The sequence below is a fragment of the Pinus tabuliformis genome, chromosome 9, assembly GCF_031772625.1.
Source record: "Pinus tabuliformis cultivar Carrire ecotype Pingquan chromosome 9, CPIR1, whole genome shotgun sequence".
In the NCBI taxonomy this organism is placed as follows: Eukaryota; Viridiplantae; Streptophyta; class Pinopsida; order Pinales; family Pinaceae; genus Pinus; species Pinus tabuliformis.
The window spans coordinates 1,845,139,724-1,845,165,035 of NC_142307.1; the positions used below are offsets into that span (position 1 = coordinate 1,845,139,724).

General features: G+C 37.2%; 1 protein-coding gene across 6 annotated transcripts in view; it reads right to left on the minus strand.

The window, feature by feature from the left end:
- LOC149156206 (Chlorophyll A-B binding family protein) overlaps window positions 1–25,312 on the minus strand; it is a 501,816-nt gene that overhangs the window by 171,689 nt on the left and 304,815 nt on the right. The gene's annotated exons all lie outside the window — the stretch shown is intronic.

The window sequence follows — 25,312 nt, forward strand, 5'->3', positions numbered from 1 at the left end:
AGAGATCTGCAGCACTTGCTATATTTCATGCAAAATCTTGTGCACACAAGCCATCAATACACAACATTATAACAAAGTAGATGTACAGTGCACACAATCACAGTATTTATACAGAATGAAATGCAGTTACAAAAAGGCATAAAAAGAGGCCACTAATATAGACTTTGGTAAGCCACTGATCCAGTAAACTCTAGGTAGGAATGCTTAACTCACCTCTTCTTCAGGTGACCCCACCCTGATACAAGCTGAAAAAGCAGACCTAAAAAATTTACAGGAAGAAACCAGCAGAAACAGGTGGACTAACAGCAGCAATCTTCAGTCCAAGTTGTGAAGGGGAAGAAAGCTCCACCAGCTATGGAGGTCATACAAGCCAATAATGAGGAGGAGAGCCTCAAGCAGTCAAAAGAATTGAATCTTAGGGTCCACAGATTTCCTTCTCCTATCAATTAAATGTAGTCCAGTCCATCTTTTTTAATGAAACTCTTGATTTGTAAGATATTGGCCTAGAAGGGGCATGGAATACAGAAAATTTTACACTTATCATGCAGTTCTATCCCTGGATGATTATCTGTGCACACTCCAAGCCAAGAGATGTGCTATCCCTTCCCCCAAAAGAATTTTTTTTATCCAAATCTCACAAGGTTCCTGACAAGTAATCCATGAAAGCTTGAGAACATGTAGCTATAGCCAGGAAGGAAGACAAGTGGGCAATGGATATCTCAGACCATTTATCCAAGTGTCTCCCCCTCTGAGTTGGGAGAAACCTTGGTCAGCCTAATGATGCTGGAAGAGACTTTCATCCATCTCCATTTCTGGTTGGAATTCCACGACTTCACTTTGTATTCCCTTGTAACTTTTCAAGATGTGCTCACTTTCGAAAACATTATTCTCCTCAAAGAGATTCATGGGAGCTAAGAGACAGGACTCTTGTAGGTGACTAGTTATTACTAGGTCTCATCCTTCAAACAAAAGGCTCATTGATCAACTGGAGTTTGGGGCTTAGAGAATGTTGCTCGAGTCATCCACAAAACCATTAGTTGTAGATTATAATGAAGATTGCAGATATATGTGGTTTTAATTCCATAAAGGATTAAACCCTTCTCGTAGCACTTATTTGTACTCTACTACTTTCCCCCATTTCTTCAAACTTTGTTGTAAACTCGAATGGATGTTTTTCTAGACATTTATTTGGACATTACTCAATGAACTTTCTCGGAGATGTCACACTTCTAGGTGACTTCAATGCTTGGACTAGGACATTACAGCCTTTTATTTAATGGTCTATCAAATTTATTCGTGATCACTCAGAGGATGGTCTTTGTCTTGGAGAGCTCAATCATGATATAGTAAACTTTCAGAGGGTTTGAAATAATACAACCGAGCCTCTCATAGCTTATAGGAGAGATCTTCAATACTCAGGAGAAGTCCATGACCTTTTAATACTCAATGGATTTCCATGTATCTGGATTCCAATAGGTTCACTTGTTTTCCACAAAATGATTGGGCTAGCATGGTGGACTATGTATTGGCAAGCTCATCTATCCTCTCATAAATACAAGTTCTTTTTGTATGCACCCTGCTCCTCATCATTGACCACACTTCCATCATTTTTCTCTCTTAGACTTCACTCCTTTTCTTCCTTCCTTCCCACCTCCCTTTCCAACAACTACTTCTGCACTAAGGCGCACCTTGATATCAAGTATGTTGGCCCCGGCCCCCTGCACTCTAGCCTCTCTTAGTTAATTCCCCACATTAAACAGTTATTTTTATTGCCCACAACTAGAACCAAATACTGCATTTAATCGTCGCCCTTTGGAAGGCCACTCCTGAATCTTTTGCCCACATCACCTGCAACTCTTCTCGTACCCCCCTTCTCCTATTATTTTGCCCCATAAATTGATGGTATGTTGAGGAAAGTAAACTGGTGGATAGACATCTCTAATATTTCCTTACTCATTACCCTCCCTCTATCCCCCCAATGAGGAAAAAATAAATATGCCTCTTTCATCACACAAAACATAGTGTTCTTACCACAAGGATAAGTGAGTTCCCGATGGCCTAATGTCACTCCCTTATCGCTTTCTAGTGCATTGTTCTTCCCAAAATTGCATTCCTCTCTTCGTATTAATCCAGACACTATGTTCCAACATAGCACTTTGCTTCAATCAAGTAACCAATGAGGAAGGTTTCCAAGCTGAAATTTTGAGACATGGTATTCATTCACCTCTCTTACATGTTTTTTCCTTTGATCACAATTAGGGTTGATGCACCCCAATATTAGCATTATGGGAATCCATTGGCACATTTCAATTCAATCTCTCTTCGGCTAAAAGGAACCACAGGTGGGGAGTATATATTCTTCTAAAGTCACCCAAGACTTGCACCTGGCCTCAATTATTGTTGCATGCATTGATGCACATCCACAAGAACAAGCATTAGCATGTCACTATCAATATTTAACCCTACCGGGGGCTGTATTAGTTATTTGCTTTCACTGCCCAAGAAAGCTGCACTTAACTTTTCTCTTCTCTTTTACATTTTCCTAATATTTTTACCATGTTCTTTGCACATGTTTTCCTTCTTCATGGTCTCCACATATTATCCACCCTATTCTCAAGTTAGGGGATATTTCAAATCCTAATAATTACAAAAACATCATAATTGGAAGTTAAAACTATCTCATCTTATCTATGCCATCGTTCTCAACATATGGTTATTAGATCTCTTAAAGCAGCACACACTAAAGGTTGAGGGACAAGTAAGTTTCTGCAAATACCATTAGATTATGGATCCTACATTCACTCATGAAGCAATTACATCAAGGCAAGGAAACATTATTCAAAGTTCTTACGCCAACTTGTTGATTTCAAGAAGGATTTTAACTCAGTTCCAAGGGTGATGCTTTGTTAAAAGGTTGTTGGACACTAGTATATCTAAGACCCTTTTAGCAACTACCATGTGACTCTATAAGTCAGTGATCGATAGACTTCATACTTACCATAATCTAATTTTATACAAAGCATCATTAGGATTGTTACTCATATTTCACATGTGGGCTATGTGAGTTTATCACACATTTTAGAATTTTGAAGGATGACACCTTCATGAGAATTTGACTTGACATGGAGATGATGTTATAATTTAGTTGCCCGCTTTCCTTGGTTGGAAGAAGCTCATTTCTCCCAATGTGCTAAATTGTCATGGTTCCCCCTTATTTTTGCATATCTTGGTGGACAGGTCAACGTGTTCATGAATAGTTGGTGGTGATACTGACTGCTTCATGAGACTTATGTTGGCATCATGGTATATTTCTCATCGTGTTTTTATGGTATTACACCTTCCACATGTCGTATTATCACCCCAAGGAGTTGGACAATGATGATGATGAGATGACAATATGCTTTTGTAGTGGATCATTCTAGTTTATTGATGGCTTGACAAGTGACATGGTATAGTGCATGATGGTGTTATTTGTTTGTCACTATGGGGGGGTGTTCCACATGGACCCCTATGTTATGTTGTTCTAGTCACCACATGAATAGACTTGGATGTGGTCAATTCCTTTTATATAGGTTCATGACTTCGTATTTTGGTGACACACATGTGGAGGAGAACATATAATATTTTATTGTGCATATCCTTTAGCCCATGAGTTGTAGCATGGGGTGGCGTAATGCGCATTCATTGCATGGATCAGTGGGCTCTAGCTATTGGTTGACTTAATTTCTTCTTGCATAGCTCACACGTATTATGACGGTTCTAGGTTAAAGCATGACACTTTGATTATATCACTCAACCACCTATTATATGGAGCCACCTTTTATGGAGTGAAGCTAATATTTCATTGACTAGTTATTCGATGGGGTCATCCCATATGTAATGGCTCATATCTTCATGCAAGTATTTATGGATGTTGTTCACATGGTCAAGAATCATTGTTACAAATAAAATAATAATTAATTAATTAGTAAGGTTATAAAAAAAATAATAAATAATTAGTTAATAAAGGGTGCATATCGTACCCTCTCACTCATGACCAATCAATGTTATATAGCACATCATCCGAGTGATATTGTAAGCAACAATTCATAGTATTCAATAATAACAAATTATTATCTAGAAGTATTCTTGTTACGTTGGTATTTGAGCCAAATCCTTGGCCCATTTCGTGATTAAACGCACCCAGTAGTCGCCATTTCTATTCAACAACAACAATCTTACAACCCTTATGTTTTTCTCCTTGCCATCCATCCAATTCCCCCAACTGCTACATGTTTCGACTATCACTTGTTGCCTGCCCAATTCCTTGTACCGCTGCCATGTGAAAATTCGAGAATCCCACCCGAATCAACTACTGCAACGACTGATTAAACTTCTCCTACTTGTTAATTACTAAAACAAATTATTTATTATTTCCTACAACAAATATCGAAGCTAATACAGCTGCAGCCTTCACTTAATTAATTCATTTCCCCAAAACATGAACAGAACAATAGAGAAACAATACACAATCTACTTGATGAAAAGGTTTCAAAGTAGCATCCGGAAATTACAATATGCAAGAGCTATAAGTTGCATAGGTATCTGAATATTTTGATGTATGTATAGTGAATTGTTTCAGTGTTGTGATTAAGTTCCAATGTTGGATGGCTAGTTAAGCCTTAAGGTATGACTAGAGCATCACCTTCATAAATGACTCTTGCATGCATATGAAAGTAAGTTTGATTTATGGTACATGTGATATATTGGTGACCATGATATTTGGAAAGACATGGTGGATTTCCTGATTTTATAAAGTTGACTAGAAACATTGATTTTAACATATGGTAACTTGATACTATTGTGAATGCTTGTGATAAGGATGATGAAAGTGTGACTATAAGATTGATACTCGTGTTGATCTTGGTAAGATTTTGTTAAGCTTAGTAAATCTGACAAGTGGTAAAATTGGATGCCTTGACTTGATGTTGTGATTATGATCCTTGAAGTATGGAAATACACTTATATATTCTTGTGTATTCTTCTTCTCCTGGAAGGTCGAATTGGACTGCTGTTTGAAGGATGTTTTGGGGCCGCTTTGACCACCGTTGACTTTCTAGTTAGGGCTGATTTCACTGCTGATTTGGCATATCTGTTTTGGGCTTGTATTTATGATATTTGTGCTCTCTCTCTCTCTCTCTCTCTCTCTCTGCTGAACTATTGAAGAATAATAACAAGATTTGATCAAAGGGTTCCCCCACATTGGGGTTTGTCCCTGGAATTTGCCACATCTTGTGTCCTCTTGTCTTGGCTTATCTTTTGCATATCATTTTATGTTCTATCTACATTTATTGTCAATGTTTATAAGTTAATTGCTGCTGGAAATAATTGGAATTTGTCATTGTTATAAGTTAATTGCTGCTGGAAATAATTGGAATTTGTCATTGGACTGCTAAAGGAACATTAAAGTAAATTGTCTTCAGTGTGAAATTTTTTGAATCTACACATCAGAAATCCTACTGCAATCATTGGTTTATCATCTCCTACTTGTTTTTACATTCAACAAGTTATTTAATTATTTAAATGGCGATGAAAACACTACTGCAGACTACACATACATACAGATCATGAACTGAAATAGAACGAGACAATCACACAAGGGACACCATTATTTTTGGACAATCGTCCCCAAAAAACCCAATTCGGGAAAACCGATGCAGCATATAGAGGGTTTGTATTATTAAGTAGATTTTTGAATACAACTAGGGTGCCAAATCCGACTCAACCAACAGAGAATAAACCCGGCAGAAATACCTCTATCTAGAGATAGATGAACAAATGCCACAGGTGACTGTGTTGTTCCCAGTGCTGGGCAGCGATGGCTGCTTCAAGCTCTGCGCTGGAACTGCATCACTGCGTCAGAGCTCTCCCACTGCATCACTGCGACACTGCATCACTACATCAAAGCTCTCCCTCTACGTCACTACGTGGAGCGACACTGCGTCACTACGACAGAGCTCTCCCTCTGCGTCACTACGTTAGAGCTCTCCTAGTGCTTCTCTGCCTCTCTGCTATGTATTCTCGGCCTTGGACTGAAGTCCCTCTGCCAAACTGCCCCTCTCACTGCAACAGATCACTTGTTCGATTTTCTCAGCAAACCTCGCCCCAGAAAAATCGAACTGACTGATCTCTCAAGTGTATCTCCAACTGACCTTCAAGCCTCCTCTTATACTTTTCCTGTTGATGAATCAACGGTCGAGATGAAGTCCCTAATCAATAGCTAAGATTAAAGCAAACTTGATCCTCGTCACTTAGAAGTTTCTGACCCATATTCTTATTAATACCCATTAATATTTTTATTTTCCTAAGTTTAGACTTAGAAACCCATTAAAAATATTAATTATTTTAATAACTCCTCATCCTGGTGGAATTTCTCCAAACGATTTCTGGGTTCTGGAGATCTCATGTATTCTACCCCCTCCACAAAATTTCGAAGCTAGATCACATCCAATACTACCCAAAATCGACATTCCCTATTAGAGAGGAATGTCCTCTAGTAACACTTCTCACCAGAAGTACTGCACTGATCCACTGCATCGGTCCTCTGTGTTGTTGATGCTTGGCTTGATGCCCTTCATCCATTGCACTGTTGCGCATGACTCTGCCACTGCCATTGTTAAATCTGTACTACAGCACCTTCTCAATATGTTGCATCATGCTACCCATAGCACTGCCACTACTAACTGCTGCATTGCAACTAAGTTGCTGAGAAGTAAGCAACTGAAACTTCACCCAAACACTGACATGTTGGTCAGTCTGGATGCCTTGTGATGCTGAAGATACCTCTGTTGCTAATTTGCGCTGACCCTCTACTGTTATTGCGCTGCTACAAACTGCTTTGTGCCTCTCGCACTGCTACAATATCCATTGTGCTGCCTAAACTTTGGCACTCTAGCTTTTCAACTGTCGCTCCATCACACCTTGCTCCAACCGACACCCGTCATTTTGCGACTGTCGTTAAGGGCTCCTGTAGCCGTATGTGATCCAAGAGTTTGGGCACCTCAAGGATCTTGCCCGAGTTCATGTAGTCCTCTCGACTACAACTCCATGTCGTCCTACCTCTTCTTAAGAGGCGCATGAGAACTCGTGGCATCATCGTCATCCTCGTTTTCCTGTCAGCTTTCGTTGGAGCAGCCTTCAATTTAGAAGCCTCTTCCTTGCCCTTCTTCTGGAGGCACTGAGTGGCAAAATGTCCAAGTTCCCTACACTTGAAGCATTTGACCTTGGAAATATACTTCTTCTTTCTCTTTTGCCTTAAAACCATAAAAACAATGCCTTATAAGGAATTTGCTCAACAATGTAAAGATATATTTTCTCAAAGCAAAATGCAATGCTCTCAAAAGAGAAAGAAAAATAACCCCGAAACGTAAATAAGAATTGTTAGCACAAGATATGTAAGATACAAAATGCTTTTGAGATAATCAACTTTATAAATCAAAACATGTGAAACATATCTTTCCAAAATCCAAAAATTAGTAATTAACTTGGAAATGTAAAAGAAAGGAAGTGCTAAACCAAGACATCAATATGCAATTAGACTTTAAGCATAAAAAGAAAGCACTTGTTTGAAATGATTAAAATACTTGCTTTTGGAATAGACTTTGCATATGAAACTCAAACCATCAAGAGACAAATAAAGTAAATGTAATGGAAAGTGCCCTTGGTTAATTTTATTAATTATCTCTACAACAAGATTACAGTTCAACTCTTCAATCCTCGGACCTCACCCTCACCCAAAGATATGGATCTCACAGTGAAGAGTCAATAGAGGAGTAGAGGATCCTTAAGACCTCTACTTCAACCAACTTATGTTGGAGGTAAAATATTAATGAGGCTTGGGGCCTTCATATACTAAAATTCCTAGATGAAATGCAAATTGTGTTAATTCCTCAAATTAAAATAAGTATACATGCAAATGCTTCAGAGAGATTGATTTGCAATGCTTGAAAATGAAATAGTGTTCAACATAAGTTGCAATTATAACTTCAATCAGAGGAATGGAATTAGCTTACAAGTGTTGCATGTGTTTCATCAATGAATTAAAATGATACAAGTAATTTGCTTGAAAGTAAAATTTGTTTCAAATAGATAATGACAATAAATAGCTCCAATATTCAAGATAACAATGTAGCATAAAATTGAAGCATGTATTCAAGTGCTCATGAAACAATTTACCAAGGTAAATGGAAATGAATTAAAGTTTGTTAAGAATATAAAATGCTTGCATGTAAAGAATGAATTGCCCAAAGTAAAGTGTAAGCTTGTAGCTTCAAACAACAACGAGATAGAGAATGCAAAGCTCAAATGAAATTGTAACAAACTTTAACTTAATGAAATGTGATAGTGAGGTTGTGTTAATTCCCAATTAAAGCATGCATGTAAGTGAATGAAGTATGAAAGCTTAAACCATGCAAATGTCAATCCACCTGTTGAAGCCCCGAAAATCGGGTCTACAACAAGGGGGATACCCACCCGGTTCGTACCTTGATTAGCAGCTCCTTTTCTGTTTGGTGTAGTGGGTCCGACTGGGGATATGGGACCAGTTTCCCAATTTATGTGTGTGTGTGTTGAGAATTGATATTTCCTTTCTAATAACTTCTAAATAAAATGCTTTTATTCTAAATCTAATGTAACGACATGCAATTATATCCTAATAAACATAAATATCTAATTCTAAAACTACCCCGGGATTTAATCTTTCAGTTATGCGATCTAAAATGATTTCAAATGGCAATTGGTAATAAAGATCATTCAACTGCTATGAGAAAAGAATTCAATAAAGATAAACCATTTCGTATAAAAAGTTAGACGAAACAATTGTGAAAAACATATCGCATAATAAGTTACTCATATATTAAAGCATAAATAAATAGCTATCACCGTACAGAAGTGCCAAATGAGAGCTCAAGTATTCAAGCATTCATATATAACTAACTGAACATGAATATCACCTTAACACATAAGCAGAAATAGTTAAGAGATAAAAGTACCATTTATAACTAGTTCTACTCATGAGCTTCAGCAATAATGATCTATCTCTTCTTAATCCAACATCTACTAAGAGTACAAAAGTGCAACATCAGTAGTAGATATTAAACGCAATTTGCAAATGTCAATAAATCCTGTTCCATTCATTCATCAAAACCTCCTCGAAGGGTGCAAAAGTGCATGTTCTGAGAACAAGTTTTTGATGAATTTCAGGACCCTTCTCTAAATGCATGAGAAAGGTTTAAATACTACTAACTAAATCTAAAAATAATTTATTACAAAAATGTAGGATACGGTTTAAATGATTGTCCTCATTTTAAGCAAAAATAAAGCAAAACTAAAACTAAAACTGAATCTAAAATTAAAACTAACAGCTAATTATCTATCTATCTATTCCTTGTAGTCGCAAGCGTTCAACATTTGCTTGAGGAGAGTTGGCTGGCCGACTTCTGACTTTAGCTGTCCTACGAAAATAGAATCGGCAAGAGTTGGCGCCATCTTCTCGGCAGAATTAATGATACATTTGAGAGTCATGCACTGGCTGTGTGGTTTTACCAAGTATGTCTAGTAAGAATCCCAATTCAACTTGGTTAACCTTTTGATGGACTCTGCTTTTTCTTGAGCCTTCTGTCTCCAGCTTGTCTGTAGATGTTGTACATTTGGTAGATATTTACATACCACTTGAGGATATCCCTGATAAATACCACTGGTTTTTGAGTTCAAGTTTTGCCTTTCGCCTTTAGCACTTTTTCCTACAAATTTTTGGGCTTACAGGCGACTGAGCGATTAGAGGCTTCCCTTCTCGAGGGGTTTTTCCTGGCGATGCGCGATTACTGCTAATCGCGCATCAGAAACTACCACCGTTTCTCGATCCAGGCTTCCCTAGTGCTATTTTTCACCTCTTGCGTGCCTTTTGTTAGAGGATATAAACCTTAAATTTTGTGGAAAGAACGACTTCGTACATTCTTGGCTCTGAGTCTTAAACTGTCGGTCTGTTATCTCAGCCTTATCCAGTACCCATTTGACCATGTCCGTGTATGGAAGAATTTTGGGCCTCGCCGCTATCCGGTGCAAGAACGAACATGCTAGTTCTGTAATAGACGCCTCAGATGACCCATGTGAGCTAGCAGTAGCTGTAACCTCCATTATTCTGGGGTTTTCTTCCTCGAGTAGACTGTACATGCCTTCCCAAGTAGTAATACCGACATCTTTGTTACAGGTGGTGTCTGTGTATAAGGGCGTCATCTCTTTATCTTCAGAACTCGGAGCTTTACCCTTCTTTCCCATAATATTTTGAACACTACTATGTACACTTCTCTGCTCTTCGCTCCTGCGGTTTACAAATGAAGCAAGAATAATGATAAGAAAAAGGTGACGGGAAAGCTTTAAATGCCGAAAACATATAAAATATATCACCCTATGTGAAATGGCTCTTCGTACAGATCAAAACCATATTTCATTAATGATTGCCAACTAACTCATTAATTATCATTAACGCGTATAACTGGGCATTGGTTTATGGAAAAATCTTTTTTGAACAACGAGCCCTGTAGATATGCGATAAGGCGTTTTTTGCGATTTGGTTTGCAATATCGCAGATTCGTTGTGTGGCAATCATCCATTATAATGTGTTTTCTGTGAAATGTGATTTGCGAGATGCACCATCGCATATCGGTAGTTTGAGGCATTTCAGCTTAAGTGATATTTGAGGCATGTGATGCTATGAGGATCTTTTGATGCATGATCTCACATCGCGATTTCGCAATCTTAGGATTTCGCTTGTAGGAAGGCATCCATTACCTTTTTGTGATGCGACGCTTTTTATTAAGGGAACGGTTTTGTTCGAACTTATCATAAAACTCAAGTCTTTTTAGATTTTTCGAGTATTCTCCTAAGTTTATGATAGTAGGTTTTATTCAAAAAGGGAATACAAGCACTAATTTATTTTTAAAATTTTTTGAATAAGGGTCCCCACTTATTTAGTATTAGTAATAAAACTAAATAAGAAGGGGGGTTGTTGCTGGCCACAACAATTGGTGATTCACTTGGAAGAACCAGTTATCTCTGCTTTTCTTTTGAATTTTCTAAACTTCCAAAACAGAAAATTTTCCAAAAAATCAAACTTTATTATAGAAAGATAAAGTACACCATGCTTTCAGCTGTCAATGATAGTTCGTTTCTTCTATGTTAACTTTGGTTATTTACTTCCTAGAGCTAGTCATTGTATCTACATCAGTCACTACTTAGTTTATAAAGATAAAAACAAAGGCTTCTCTGTAAATCAGTTTTAAATATGCACATTTGTCGTAGGTAGAGCCTTTGTTGCCAGCAGGCGTTTATAGCCTCGACAGGGTTACCTGTTATCCAACAATGATCTTGTATCCTACTTGGGGAAATGTACGATTTTCTAAGGGAAATCCATATCCACACTTATTGCTTTTATTTTCTTTTAATCCTTAAAGAACAATGCCTTGGTTTGGTAGCCAAATTATGACAGTGCCATTCACTTGATTTATAACTTTGCTGAACAAGCTGGCTTGTGATGAGACCCCTTGCTTTTTGATTGCAACAATCTCGAATCATTGCCCTGTTGTGGTATGCAGTTTTGGCAAAGTCAGCAAGCTATAATATCTATGATCATGATAAGTCGGCTCGTGATGAGACCTTTTATTCTTTAAGTTAAAGTGTATCGCTGGATTATTCCTTGAAGCTCGTAATTCCCTCGATGGGGAGGAAGTCATTGTTTCCTTACGAATAGCTCTGGACGACAATGGTAGACTTTTTGGAAAGATCTTTTCTACAAAGAATCTTCGTTTTGTTATTGATACCTTTCATTTGACTAATATAAAACAAATTCCAACTAAAGGTCGTTTTTTATCAAAATTTACTAGGTTGGAACTAGCATCATTTTTATGCTTATAGCCTTTGACTGTATCTTTCAATAATAACGACCAATTTTCTAAATCAGTTCTATTTATACAAGCGAAAAAACAAAATCTAAGAGAAATACTTGTTTTTTTCGTGAATTCCAAATGTAACCATTTACAACTGGTTTTATTATCAAAATAAAGGAAAAACTAATTTACAAAAATAGAAGAATGATCTCCTATGGAAAGTATTTTTTGAGGATCTGTCTGTTAACAGGTAAAGATTCTCTTTTTCCTATTAAATCCTGTAACATAAAAGTAGATGGACCTATGATTTCTGCAATTTGGAAAGGGCCAAGCCACATTCATTGAAATTTCGTATGTTTGCCCTTTTCCTCATGGGCCTTATCCCATTTTAAAACTAGATCTCCAATCTGAAAGTCCTTTCTGGATATCATGTTTGAATCAAAAGAAGCTTTTACTAATGCTTGGTGATGAGCATGAGTTATTTTAGCCTGTTCTCGTTGCTCTTCTAGCTTAAGGATTTGCAACTGCCTTAGTTGTAAGGAAGAGGTTGGTGTTTCATCAATATATTGAACTAAGGCCAAAGAGGGAATCGCTAGATGAGTTGGAAGGACCACTTCTTTCCCATAAACTAAATTAAAGGGAGAAGTGCCAATGGAGGCTTTCTGCGTTATTCGGTCTGCCCATAGAGCATATATTAAAGATTTGTGCCAATTCTTATGATTTTGATCAATGGTTCGCTTAATGATTCTAATTAAGTTTTTATTCGTTGATTCAACTAATCCATTCCCTTGTGGGTAATAATTGGCAGAGTATTTAAGTTTAAAACCTCTTTTGAGTGCAAATTCAGTCATAGCATTGCCAAAAAAATACGATGCATTATCAAACATTAAAGCAGAGGGTAAACCAAACCTGGTGATTATGAACTGATCTATGAAATCAATGATGTGTTCGGCATTAGCTGTCTTGAGAGGAACTGCTTCTACCCATTTAGTAAAATAATCTGTAGCTGTAAGGATATACCTATGTTGTTTAGAAGAGTGAGGAACAATCTCACCTATTATATCCAATCCCCATTGATCAAAAGGCTGCTCAATGTTGACTGGTTGCAAAGGCAATGATGGTTTCTTTTGTCTCCCAGCAGCAGTTTGACAAACTTGACATTTCCTTACGTAGCTATGTGCGTCTTTGAATAGTGTAGGCCAATAATATCCTGCACGCAGGATTTTATGTGCGGTAGCATCTCCAGCATAATGTCCACCTGCTAGTCCATCGTGGAGTTCCTGCAACACTTTTTCAGCTTCAGATTTCTCAAGACATCTAAGGAGAACAGAATCATAATTCATCCTAAAAAGTACATCGTTCACGAGTTGATATTGCTTAGCCTTCAACCTTAGGGCTCTTTTCTTTGTATAATCTAGGTTTGAAGGAGCATATCCCTTCTGTAGATAAAATATGATATCAACGTATAATGATTCAAGATTGTTTAGGCTTACCTCGTACATTTGTACTTCTGAAGATGGTATTTCGGAAATAAGCGATGCTCCAGCCAGCATTTTACAAAAGCCTTGACCTTTTACAATATTTGCTGGTTTAATTTTTGCGTCGTATTCTTGTAAGGCAGTAACCCAATTGGCTCTTTTCTCACCCACGTCTTTCTGTACTAAGAGATTTCTTACCGCTGGAAACGATACTATGATTTTTGTATGGGTTTTAAGCAGAAAGGGTCTAAAATGTTTGATCGCTTTGAAAACAGCATAAGCTTGTTTCTCGACGTCTGAATAATTTAATTCAGCCCCTTGTAGATTTGAACTGAAAAAGGCAATTGGGGCTTCCACTTTGTTTTGATTTGCTTGAGTGAGTATCGCAGCATATGATCTATCAGAGGCAAATGTATATAAAATGAAAGGGTCGGAAAAATTTGGAGTTGCTAAAGATGGGGCATTAACAATCGCTTGTTTAATCAGATTGAATGCTTCATATTCGTCTTGGCCCCATTTGAAGATTGAATTCTTTTTAATCATTGCTTGTAAGGGAGATACGATTCTTGAAAAGTCGGGAACAGATCTCTTTACAAAATTAATTTGGCCAAGGAAAGATTGCATAGCTTCTTTGTTGTGAGGTAAGGGTATTTTGGAAATCTCCTTGATTCTATCGGGATCAATATGGATTCCAAATTTTGACACTATAAATCCAAGAAGTTTTTCTTCACTTAATGCAAAAATGGACTTTTTCGGGTTAAGTGAAATTCCATACCTTAGGCAACGTTGGAAGATCTGTTTTAAATCTTTGAGATGATTACCTCGTTTCTTGGAATATATAGTTATATCATCCAAGTAGATTACTACTGATTTGTTTACTAATCCCTTAAAAGCGATTTCCATGGCCCTTTGAAATGTGGCGCCAGTGTTGATCAGACCGAAAGGCATCTTTTGATATGCATAAGTACCCCATTTGGTTCTAAATGTGGTTTTTAATTGATCATCAGGATGGACCAAAACTTGGTTGTAGCCTGAGAAACCATCTAAAAAGGACATTAATTCTGAACCTGCAACTGCCTGTAATATTTGCTCCATGGGAGGCAAATGAAAATTATCCTTTTGGCAGGCTTTGTTAAGATTTCGAAAGTCAATGCAAATTCTAATGTCTTCATTTTTCTTCTTGGGAACCATATTGGAAACCCATTTAGAATGTCGCACGGGAAAAATGATTTTGGCTTTCAATAACTTATTGAGCTCAGATTTGATCTAGTTTTCTAGGTTAGGATGGATCTTTCTCAGCTTTTGCTGGACAGGTTTTTCATCGTCTATCATTGGGATGGTACGCTGAATGATAAAAGTGTCGTAAGTCTTAAGTTCATCATAGTTCCAGGCAAATACACTTTTGTATTGTTTCAAGAGACAAACGTACGCTAATCTCTCTTCAGGGGCTAGGCCAAGACCTAGATTGATATTCTGTGGCTTGGAATCAGTTCCTAGATTTACTAATTCATAGTTCAGAGTTGAACTTTGAAGTTTTGAATTAGTAGATCTTTTGAATCGATCTTTTAAATCATATAGGTCTTCTAATTTGACTACTGACTTTGGCATAGCATTATTAGTGCTATCTTGTTGCAATTGTTTGTCATGTTGGTCCTCATCAATTATCTGATTGGTGTAAGATCCTTCTAATGTGAGGAAGCTTACAATATCAGGATCATCGTTGAAAATTCTCCAATTTGTAATGTTATCAGGAATCGAGGGTCTAAAGATTAATTCGATTGAAAATCTATCAGGGCTAAAGTCTTCTAAGGGAATGAGCTTGGAAGCTACGTTTGCCAAGAGGTCAGCACTAGCATTTTGGAGTCTGGGAATTGATGAAATATTGAATGCTATAAAATGTTCAATCAGATCTTGTACTAAAGATTGATAATGCTTTAAATGACCTGATAGACAATGTATAGTATTTCGTACCTGTCTGATAACAATTTCAGAATCTCCGAAGACTTGTAGATATTTGATATCTAATCCGATTGCTTTGTATAATCCTTGGATTAAAGCCTCGTATTTTGCAGTATTATTGGTGCAATCGAACTCGAGTCTGCAAGTGAACATAATTTGTATCCCTCTGGACTGATTAATATGCATCCTGCTCTTGCTCCTTCGTTAGACTTAGAACCGTCAAAAAATAACTTCCAAAATAAAGATTTATTTACAGGACTATCTATAAAATTAATACATTTAGAACTATATGTTTGAGAAAAGTTTTCTACTTGAGATAAAACAGAATGTTCTAAATAAGGTGAAGTATGAGCATTAAAATTTCCTAAGAAGGAATCAACAGAATAGTTGCCAATTATATTGTTGTTGTATGCTACAGGTTCATTTTCTCCTTCCAATTCTGTTACTATGTATTTCTGATGTCTTTCTCACTCAACCTTTATTTGATTTGGTTTACCATTGTAAGGGAGCCACATATGTGACCAATCAGTTGCAAAATATCCATGAAGATTTTTAGACCAATCTCTGCTAAGAATTAAGCCATAAAATTTTGGAATATCTGCAACTAAAATGTCGATAACTTGACATACCTTCGGATTAGATGACAGCCTTATGGTAACCTGATTTAATTTGCTAATCACTTCAACTTGCGATCGGTGCAGTTGAACTATGCGTACTGCTGATTTTTGGGGTTGAACGTTCAGCTTTGCACATATTGATTTAGGTAAGATATTAGATGAAGCTCCTAAATCCACTAAACAATTATGCAAATTTTTGTTGAAAACTTCGTAAGTAAGAAGAAATGGGGGAGTATGAGATCTTGACCTTCCTCCAATTAAAGCGATATCGTTAGGATCAACTTTACTAGTCACAGTATTTGGAGGTCTTCCCATCTCGTGGGAAGCTTGCGAGATTACAGCGACGGGCAGAGGTGCAACTGGTACTGCGTGTAACTCTTTCAAAAGTATCTTTTGCTGGTGTTTTAACTTGCTCAATTCATAAAAAGTGATGTTAGCCCTAGTCTTCTTCATGTCTTCTATGATATTATACTCCATCTCATCAGAAACAATCAACGTTTTAGATGGAGTTGGTGAATCTGTTTGGACTGGGCTTGTTTGAGTCGCTTTGGGTGACGTTTTCTTAGCTGCGACTTTATCCTTAGTCATTGAGCTTGCGCTCTTCGGCTTAGGAGTAGGTTGAGGAGGATCGAGTTGATTTCTACTTCTAGTACTGACCAGCGATGCCTCTTGATCCTCTTCATCTGGTAGGATGAAATCCCACATACCTTGTACTTCTACAACTTCTTCTTCATTAGTAGGCTCTTCGTTAGCAATTTCCTCTTCTTCTTCAGATTCAGCATTCGTAATAGCATTGGGAGGCTTTGAATCAGTCTAAGGATTTCTTCTATAAGGTTTGTATGGCTTTTTAGAAGAAGTTTCTACTACTTGTTTCTTAATGTCAACCATTTCGTTAGACATGGTTTTCAGAACTTTCTGCAATCCTTCTAAATCGAATGGGTCTTTCGATTTTTTCTTTGGATCTTCTTTAAAAGTAACCTTCTTAGATTTTTGTTCATCAACAACGTTTTTCTTTTCTAAGGCTATGATACGTTTCTCTACTGCTATTGCTTCCTTCATATTGTCAGCTAAAGTTGTTTTGTTAGCCCTATCAACGAAGATTGCTATGTTTGATGGTAAAGCAGATATGTACCATTCACTTCGAACTTCTTCGCTAGGCTTGGAAGCGGTAGGAATTTTGTTCAACAGTTTATTGAAACGTGAGTTAAAATCTTTGATAGGTTCCTTTGACTCAGCCCTAAGGTTAGACAGGTCATTGATCAATGTCGCAGTAGACCTGTCATCACCGAACTTAGTCAAGAATTGTTCTTGGAAAATATCCCAACTAGTAATAGATCCGGATGGTAATGAGAAATACCATGATCCGGCTGCTCCTTGCAAAGTGTAAGGAAAGAGCCGAACAACAGCGTCTTCATTAGTAACCCCATTGAGATTTATGGATAACATAAAGTTGTTTATATGTTCTTCTGCTAGCATGCCTGCTTTAGGATTAAACTTAGGCAGCCATTTTTCAGGATGGGCCGGTATTTGACTCAAGGGCGCAGGCATTAAGACTGCCCCTGGGTTATTCCATGGAGTTTGGGCCATCGTTGAACTACTAACAGAGGAAAGCGCAGAAAATGATCCCTGCAGTTGGGAAGATGAGGATATTACTGTTCCAGATGATTGAGAAGGAGATGTGGAAGTTCCAGTGGACTGGTGGACAATAATCTGAAGTGGAGGGGTGGATGGTTGACTTCGCGATGGAGAGGTTGAGATGGATGATGATGACGAAAGAGTCTCGCTATCAGACCCTTTAGGTGATTTCCTTGCTCTCTTCCTTGTAGGTAGAGGTAACTCGGTTGGTTCAATACCAAAATTTTCACTCTTCAATCTGGTAAGAGGATGAGCAAGGATATATTGCGAAGTCACACTACCTTGAGATTTTTCAGATTTTTGAGAAATTGCAAATCGCTGAAGTTTATGGATCAAAGATTCAACTTCAGGAGGTTCAATAGTAGATTTCTCTGAAATGTTCGGGTTTGTAGCAGTGGTTGTTGTTTTATCGACTTCTTGCTCAAGATTTAAAGCTTCTAAATGCGATGGAGAAGTCGAGGGAGATGGTGAAGGCGATTTACTCTCAGAATGGTATTTAGATTTAGATTTACTTGCCATTCACAGTTTGGAGGCCCTCCTTCTAGCGCCAAATATGTTGAAGCCTCGAAAATCAGATCTACAACAAGGGGGATACCCACCCAGTCTGGAACTTGGTTAGCAGCTCATTTTCCGTTTGGTGTAGTGGGTCCAACTGGGGATACGGGACCAGTTTCCCAATTATGTGTGTGTGTGTTGAGAATTGATATTTCCTTTCTAATAACTTCTAAGTAAAATGCTTTTATTCTAAATCTAATGTAATGACATGCAATTATATCCTAATAAACAGAAATATCTAATTCTAAAACTACCCCGGGATTTAATCTTTCAGTTATGCAATCTAAAATGATTACAAATGGCAATTGGTAATAAAGATCATTGAACTGTTATGAGAAAAGAATTCAATAAAGATAAACGATTTTGTATAAAAAGTTAGACGAAACAATTGTGAAAAACATATCGCATAATAAGTTACTCATATATTAAAGCATAAATAAATAGCTATCACTGTACAGAAGTGCCAAATGAGAGCTCAAGCATTCAAGCATTCATATATAAATAATTGAACATGAATATCATCTTAACACATAAGCAGAAATAGTTAAGAGATAAAAGTACCATTTATAACTAGTTCTACTCATGAGCTTCAGCGATAATGATCTATCTCTTCTTAATCCAACATCTACTAAAAGTACAAAAGTGCAACATCAGTAGTAGATATTAAACATAGATATCAATAAATCTTGTTCCATTCATTCATCAAAAGCTCCTCGGAGGGTGCAAAAGAGCATGTTCTGACAAGTTTTTGATGAATTTCAGGACCCTTCTCTAAATGCATGAGAAGGGTTTAAATACTATTAGCTAAATCTAAAAATAATTTATTACAAAAAAGTAGGATACAGTTTAAATGACCGTCCTCATTTTAGGCAAAAATAAAGCAAAACTAAAACTAAAACTAACAACTAATTATCTATGTATATGTTTCTTGTAGTCGCAAGCGTTCAACATTTGCTTGAGGAGAGTTGGCTAGCTGACTTCCGACTTTAGCTGTCCTGCGAAAACGGAATCGGCAAGAGCTGGCGTCATCTTCTCGGTAGACTTAATGATACATTTGAGAGTTATGCACTGGTTGTATGGTTTTACCAAGTACGTCCAGTAAGAATCTCAATTCAACTTGGTTAACCTTTTGATGGACTCTGCTTTTTCTTGAGCCTTCCATCTCTAGCTTGTCTGTAGATGTTGTACATTTGGTAGATATTTACATACCACTTGAGGATATCCCTGATAAATACCACTGGTTTTTGAGTTCAAGTTTTGCCTTTCACCTTTAGCACTTTTTCCTACAAATTTCCGGGCTTACAGGCGACTGAGCGATTAGAGGCTTCCCTTCTCGAGGGGTTTTGCCTAGCGATGCATGATTAGCGCTAATCGCGCATCGGAAACTACCTCCGTTTCTCGATCCGGGCTTCCCTGGTGCTATTTTTCGCCTCTTGCGCGCCTTTTGTTAGAGGATATAAACCTTAAATTTTGTGGAAAGAACGACTTCGTACATTCTTGGCTCTGAGTCTTAAACTGTCGGTCTGTTATCTCAGCCTTATCTAGTACCCATTTGACCATGTCCATGTATGGAAGAATTTTGGGCCTTGCCGCTATCCGGTGCAAGAACGAACATGCTAGTTCTGTAATAAACGCCTCAGATGACCCATGTGAGCCAGCAGTCGCTGTAACCTCCATTATTCTGGAGTTTTCTTCCTCAAGTAGACTGTACATGCCTTCCCAAGTAGTAATACCGACATCTTTGTTATAGGTGGTGTCTGTGTATAAGGGCGTCATCTCTTTATCTTCAGAACTCAGAGCTTTACCCTTCTTTCCCATAATATTTTGAACACTGCTATGTACACTTCTCTGCTCTTCGCTCTTGCAGTTTACAAATGAGGCAAGAATAATGATAAGAAAAAGGTGACGGGAAAGCTTTAAATGTCGAAAACATATAAAATATATCACCCTACGTGAAATGGCTCTTCGATCATATCAAAACCATATTTCATTAATGATTGCCAACTAACTCATTAATTATCATTAACGTGCATAACTGGGCATCGGTTTATGGAAAAAGCTTTTTCGAACAACGAGCCCTGTAGATCTGCGATAAGGCGATTTTTGCGATTCGCAAATCGCAATATCGCAGATTCGTTGTGTGTGGCAATCATTCATTATAATGTGTTTTTTGTGAAATGCGATTTGCGAGATGCGCCATCGCATATCGGCAGTTTGAGGCATTTCAACTTAAGTGATATTTGAGGCATGCGATGCGATGAGGATCTTTTGATGCGTGATCTCGCATCGCGATTTCGCAATCTTAGGATTCCGCTTGTAGGAAGGCATCCATTACCTTTTTGCGATGCGACGTTTTTTATTAAGGGAACGGTTTTGTTCGAACTTATCATAAAACTCAAGTCTTTTTAGATTTTTCGGGTATTCTCCTAAGTTTATGATAGTAGGTTTTATTCAAAAAGGGAATACAAGCACTAATTTGTTTTTAAATTTTTTTGAATAAGGGTCCCCACTTATTTAGTATTAGTAATAAAATTAAATAAGAAAGGGGGTTGTTGCTGGCCACAACACCACCCAAGAGAAGCCTCCCTCTAAATGGGGAGATAGGATACCATGGGAGAAATCCCAAACTCCCACAAGCAAATTAGATCTTTTATCAATATTACAATGAGAAGATGGCCCTTCAAAGCCCTCAACTAAACTTCAAGGAGAGTTCTCACAATAATTGCTTGAAACTTGGAAACTAGACCTCCTCTCTTGAGAAAGTAGTGACAAGATCTCACAAAACTTATGCAAGGGAAACAAGGTGTGAGTTTCCTCCAAATGCCCACGACTTAGAGAGGAAAATGGGAAGCCCTCTAGTGAACTCGACTTAGCCAAAATAAGCCTCAAAAGGGCTCATGACATCCTTGGAAATTGAACCCCCAACAATTGCAAAGATTATGCAAACACTTGTTAGATGTTGCGAGTTGCTCTTCAAAATCTACCACAAAAGAGTTAGCAAACAATCCAAATAATGACTGCAAAATAAGTTAAGTATTAGTGAAAAAATCAACAAGAGAAAATGTATATGTACAATTATAATTTACAAAAGGCTAAGCTAAAAAGTGAGAGTAAACTCTCATCTTTGCTTAACCATCTTCAAGCTTTTAGATAGCAAATGAAAGAAATGAAGTACAATGTTTTTTTAAAAGAGATTTAAATTTATAAGTGTTTGGCTTGTGTACAAGCTATGTGCTAAAACCCTTGCAAAACCACTTTGTAAGATAAGTCTATGAAGGCTCAAAGAACAAATGAGAGCTCCTCTAAGAATGTATCAAGAGTGGGTTGGTCTCTTTAAAGACTTCCCCACGCTAGATTCTGTAATCCCAACAAGATGTTCCCTCTACAAAAATTCAATCAAGAATTACTTCTATATGGATTTAACAATAAACAATGATAAGAAACTCTAGAGTTTATTTAAAACCAACTAGAGCATTCTATACCTAGAGCATACTTCTAAATCAAATGGCAATGCAAGATAACTCTACATTAACAAATTTACAAGTGCATATCGAAACAAATTAGATCAAAGCATGAGTAAAAAGAATTATACCAATGATTAACAATTCATCACTCCCAAAGGAGGGACACCTCATGAATGAAACCCCAAAGTCTTTATTGATATTTTTGAAAGTGTACAAGGCACCAACGCTTCCGCAAGCACAATAGCTAGTAACAATATCATACAAATGAGAGCTCAAAGCTCTATTATATAAAACTATGGGAGTCAATCCCAATGTAGAAGTGATTAAACAAGTGACATTAGGTGACAATCCCAAAGAGAAATTCGAATTTTTTTAATGGAGCTCCAATGCCAAGTGTAAAAATCGAATTCTGGCAAGTGGACATCATTTTCTTCTTTCCTTATGTGCCAAATTCGAATTTTATGATGGAATAACAAGTGTATATGGGTGGTAACCCATGTGGGGACAATTTCCTACAAAAATCTCCATCAAATATTTTCCCAAGTCCTCCCAAATGTGCATTAACTTCACAAATTCGAATTTCCAAGCTTTCTCATTTAATGCCAGAAATTCGAATTTTTTTGAGCACGTGTCATTTCCTTGATTTTAGAAGTCCACATCACCTTGAGACCTCACTTTAACTCCCCCATAATTTTCCACCTCATTTCCACAACATTTAGCATGTGTGGTAATTATTTTTCTCCATTTATTTAATTTTTGGCTTAATTAATTGCCAAATTTCCCACTATACTTAGGAAAAGTGAGTTTTGAGGGTTCAAAACACATTTTTAACCCGTCAAAGTGTGTTAAAGTAGAAAGTTGAGGGTGAGAGATGCAAATTCCATTACTTATATCCCATACAACTTCTCTAGACATCACTTATTACATTACAAATACAATTTTTATTGCAATTTCCGCAGTGCAAAAAATCTAAAATATTAAAAAATGACTACCTAGACCTAACCAAATTCCACGAAATTTTTGTGTGATCTAGTATGGTAATATACATCGACTCTAGGCACTAAGATGTGTTAGGGGCTCAAACTTTAAAACATCGCCCCGGCTTTGGGGTAAAACGTGAGTGAAAAAACCCATAAAATTATTTGCCTCTAAAAAAAAGGGATAATTAGCCAGATAAAAAACACTCTATGGTGGGTACACATTTGTTGATCAAGTCCCAACATCCTAGGCCTGTTACATACTCAAAACTCATCATTACTAGTTGTTGTCGCGCGGATTGACACGACAACCCTCAGACCGGGGGCTGTCACTCTGATCCCCGATCCCTCCGTTTAAGCCTGTCTCCCGCAGCTAAGGGGTAGACCCTGCGAGATAATGAAGACCAACTGCCAAACAGTTGGGTGGGAGACACGATACACGATATGATAAGCACTAGATGGATTTAGAAATTTAAAAGACCAGTGCCTTAAGAGATTGGTGTTTAAACAATTACTTGTTAGACGATATAGAAACATAAACCATGAACAACAATCATATGTCATCACAAGATATCAACTAACTCACAATGCTCTTAGAATAACCAAAACGATATCCAGTCAACTGAGAATTTTGAAAAGATGAATGCTTTAAACCACCACGAGGATCATAAATCATTAACCAAATATCAAATTCGTGTCTCGACTTGAAAATTTTAGATCTCAGCATGAAAGATGATAATTCCCGAAAATAACTGGATCTGACAAAGAAAATTTTCCACAAATTTTTTATGCTTTCACAATTTTTATTTTTATTTTATTTATTTATTTATTTTTTAAATAAAATGAATCTAAAATGAAACTTGACTAAAAATAAAAAAATAAAACTAAAACTTTAAAATTTAATTCTAACTAAAATCTAAAACATTAAAATCTAAAAATAAAACTAATCTAACAAAGCTTAAGAATTAAAAAATTAATCTAAAACTTAACTAATCCAAAAAATAAATCTTTTTATTATTGTTTTTTATATAAAAAAATCCTAAAAAAGGGAAAACGATTTATTATTAAAACCTAAAAATTAAAATCTAACAAAATCTTAAATCTAAACACTAATTAAAATTCTAACCAAGCCTAAGACTATGACTACGGATCCTTCTATATGCATATATATTTTTTGATTTTTTATGAAAATCAAAACAAAAAAATGAAACTTCAAACTAAAAAATAACCTACGTCTAAATGCAAATACGTGAAACGCATCGAATGGAATATGAAAGACTGAACTGCATCAAAACGCATCAAAACAAAATCGCAAAATGGAAATGGGCACGATGAATATAGGGAGACCCAAGCCGTAACCCTAGCTATAGCATACGCAGTCAAGCCTGAGACTGAAATCGACAGGCATCCAACCCTAGCCGCAGAAAGAAAACCATGTAAACAATCGACAATGATATGCTAATGATACGCAGACGGCAGCTTCGAAATCGATTTTGCAGACACGTAAAAACTTACCTGAGCCGGCGGTAAATATGGCTCTTACGCCAGAACTCGTGAGGAATCCGCGTGGAAATTGTTTGAAGACTGTTTCGAATTTTACCTGGCCCGGAATGATACCTCATACAGTCATTCCCACGAGATATTGGAAGCACGATGCTGCACGTGAACCGAGTAACTGGAACGGTGTCGACTAAATCTGATCCAGTTATGCGTTAAATGAGTCGGAGAGACTTCAATTTTAAACCTGGCGTTTGTTTGTGCCACGTTTTGACATACGTAGCTGTAAATGTCGGCAGCCTATTCAAAATGCGTGGGTGATTCTTTTTATTCTTTTGCCTGGAACTTTTCGACAGTTGACGCAGAGGCAAATTTTCACACTTCTCTTGTAATAATAATGGCCTCAAGATGTGCGTTCAATCTGCCTACCATATTCGATTAAATCGAGGGATTTGGATGTTGTTTGCAGGTTCGATGGTGGATGGAGCTGATGGAGCAGTAGCTGCTGACAGGGCATGGGAGCCACGGGTGAAATCTGATTTACCTGCCAAAAATAATTTCGAAAATTTTCATGTGATAAAATGAAACCTAAGAACCCTAAACCCTAATGAAGACTGAGTAAAGCAAAAAATTGAAACCCTAGAACAACTGATTAATGTACAGATTTTGGCCCCTTAACAGCCAGATTCAGCAATAAGCACAGAGATATTTTAAAGAATAAAAACTTTAGGTTTTCACTGTGAAGGACTTCAGAAAATCTCTCATGCAATTTAGAAAAATAAACCGAATGATAGACCCAGGATCAAATCCAACTGGGCTCAACAAAAAATGCTTGCGAGAGTTGGCTGGTTCAGCCGAGAACTTCCCCGAACGCCCACAAATTTCCTTCAGAAAGGGTTTTCTGCACAGCTCAAAACAACCATCAGTAAAGAGGGCAAAAATGTTGCTAGATCTCAAAAAGTAATGGAGATACCTGCCATTACTTCAGAAACCCTAACAACACTCAAACCCTAGCAAGTGAACAAGATACCTGTGCTCACAATACTCTACAATAAGCTATTATTAATGGCTGAAAATAAAATATGCAGAAAATTTAACAATCTCACAGCATTTCAAGAGAGTAACACCAGCAAGATATGGACCCAAAAGTCTTCTTTTATTAACCAGAAATAGATTTACAAGAGAGCTTCTTCAGTACCAGACTCACAG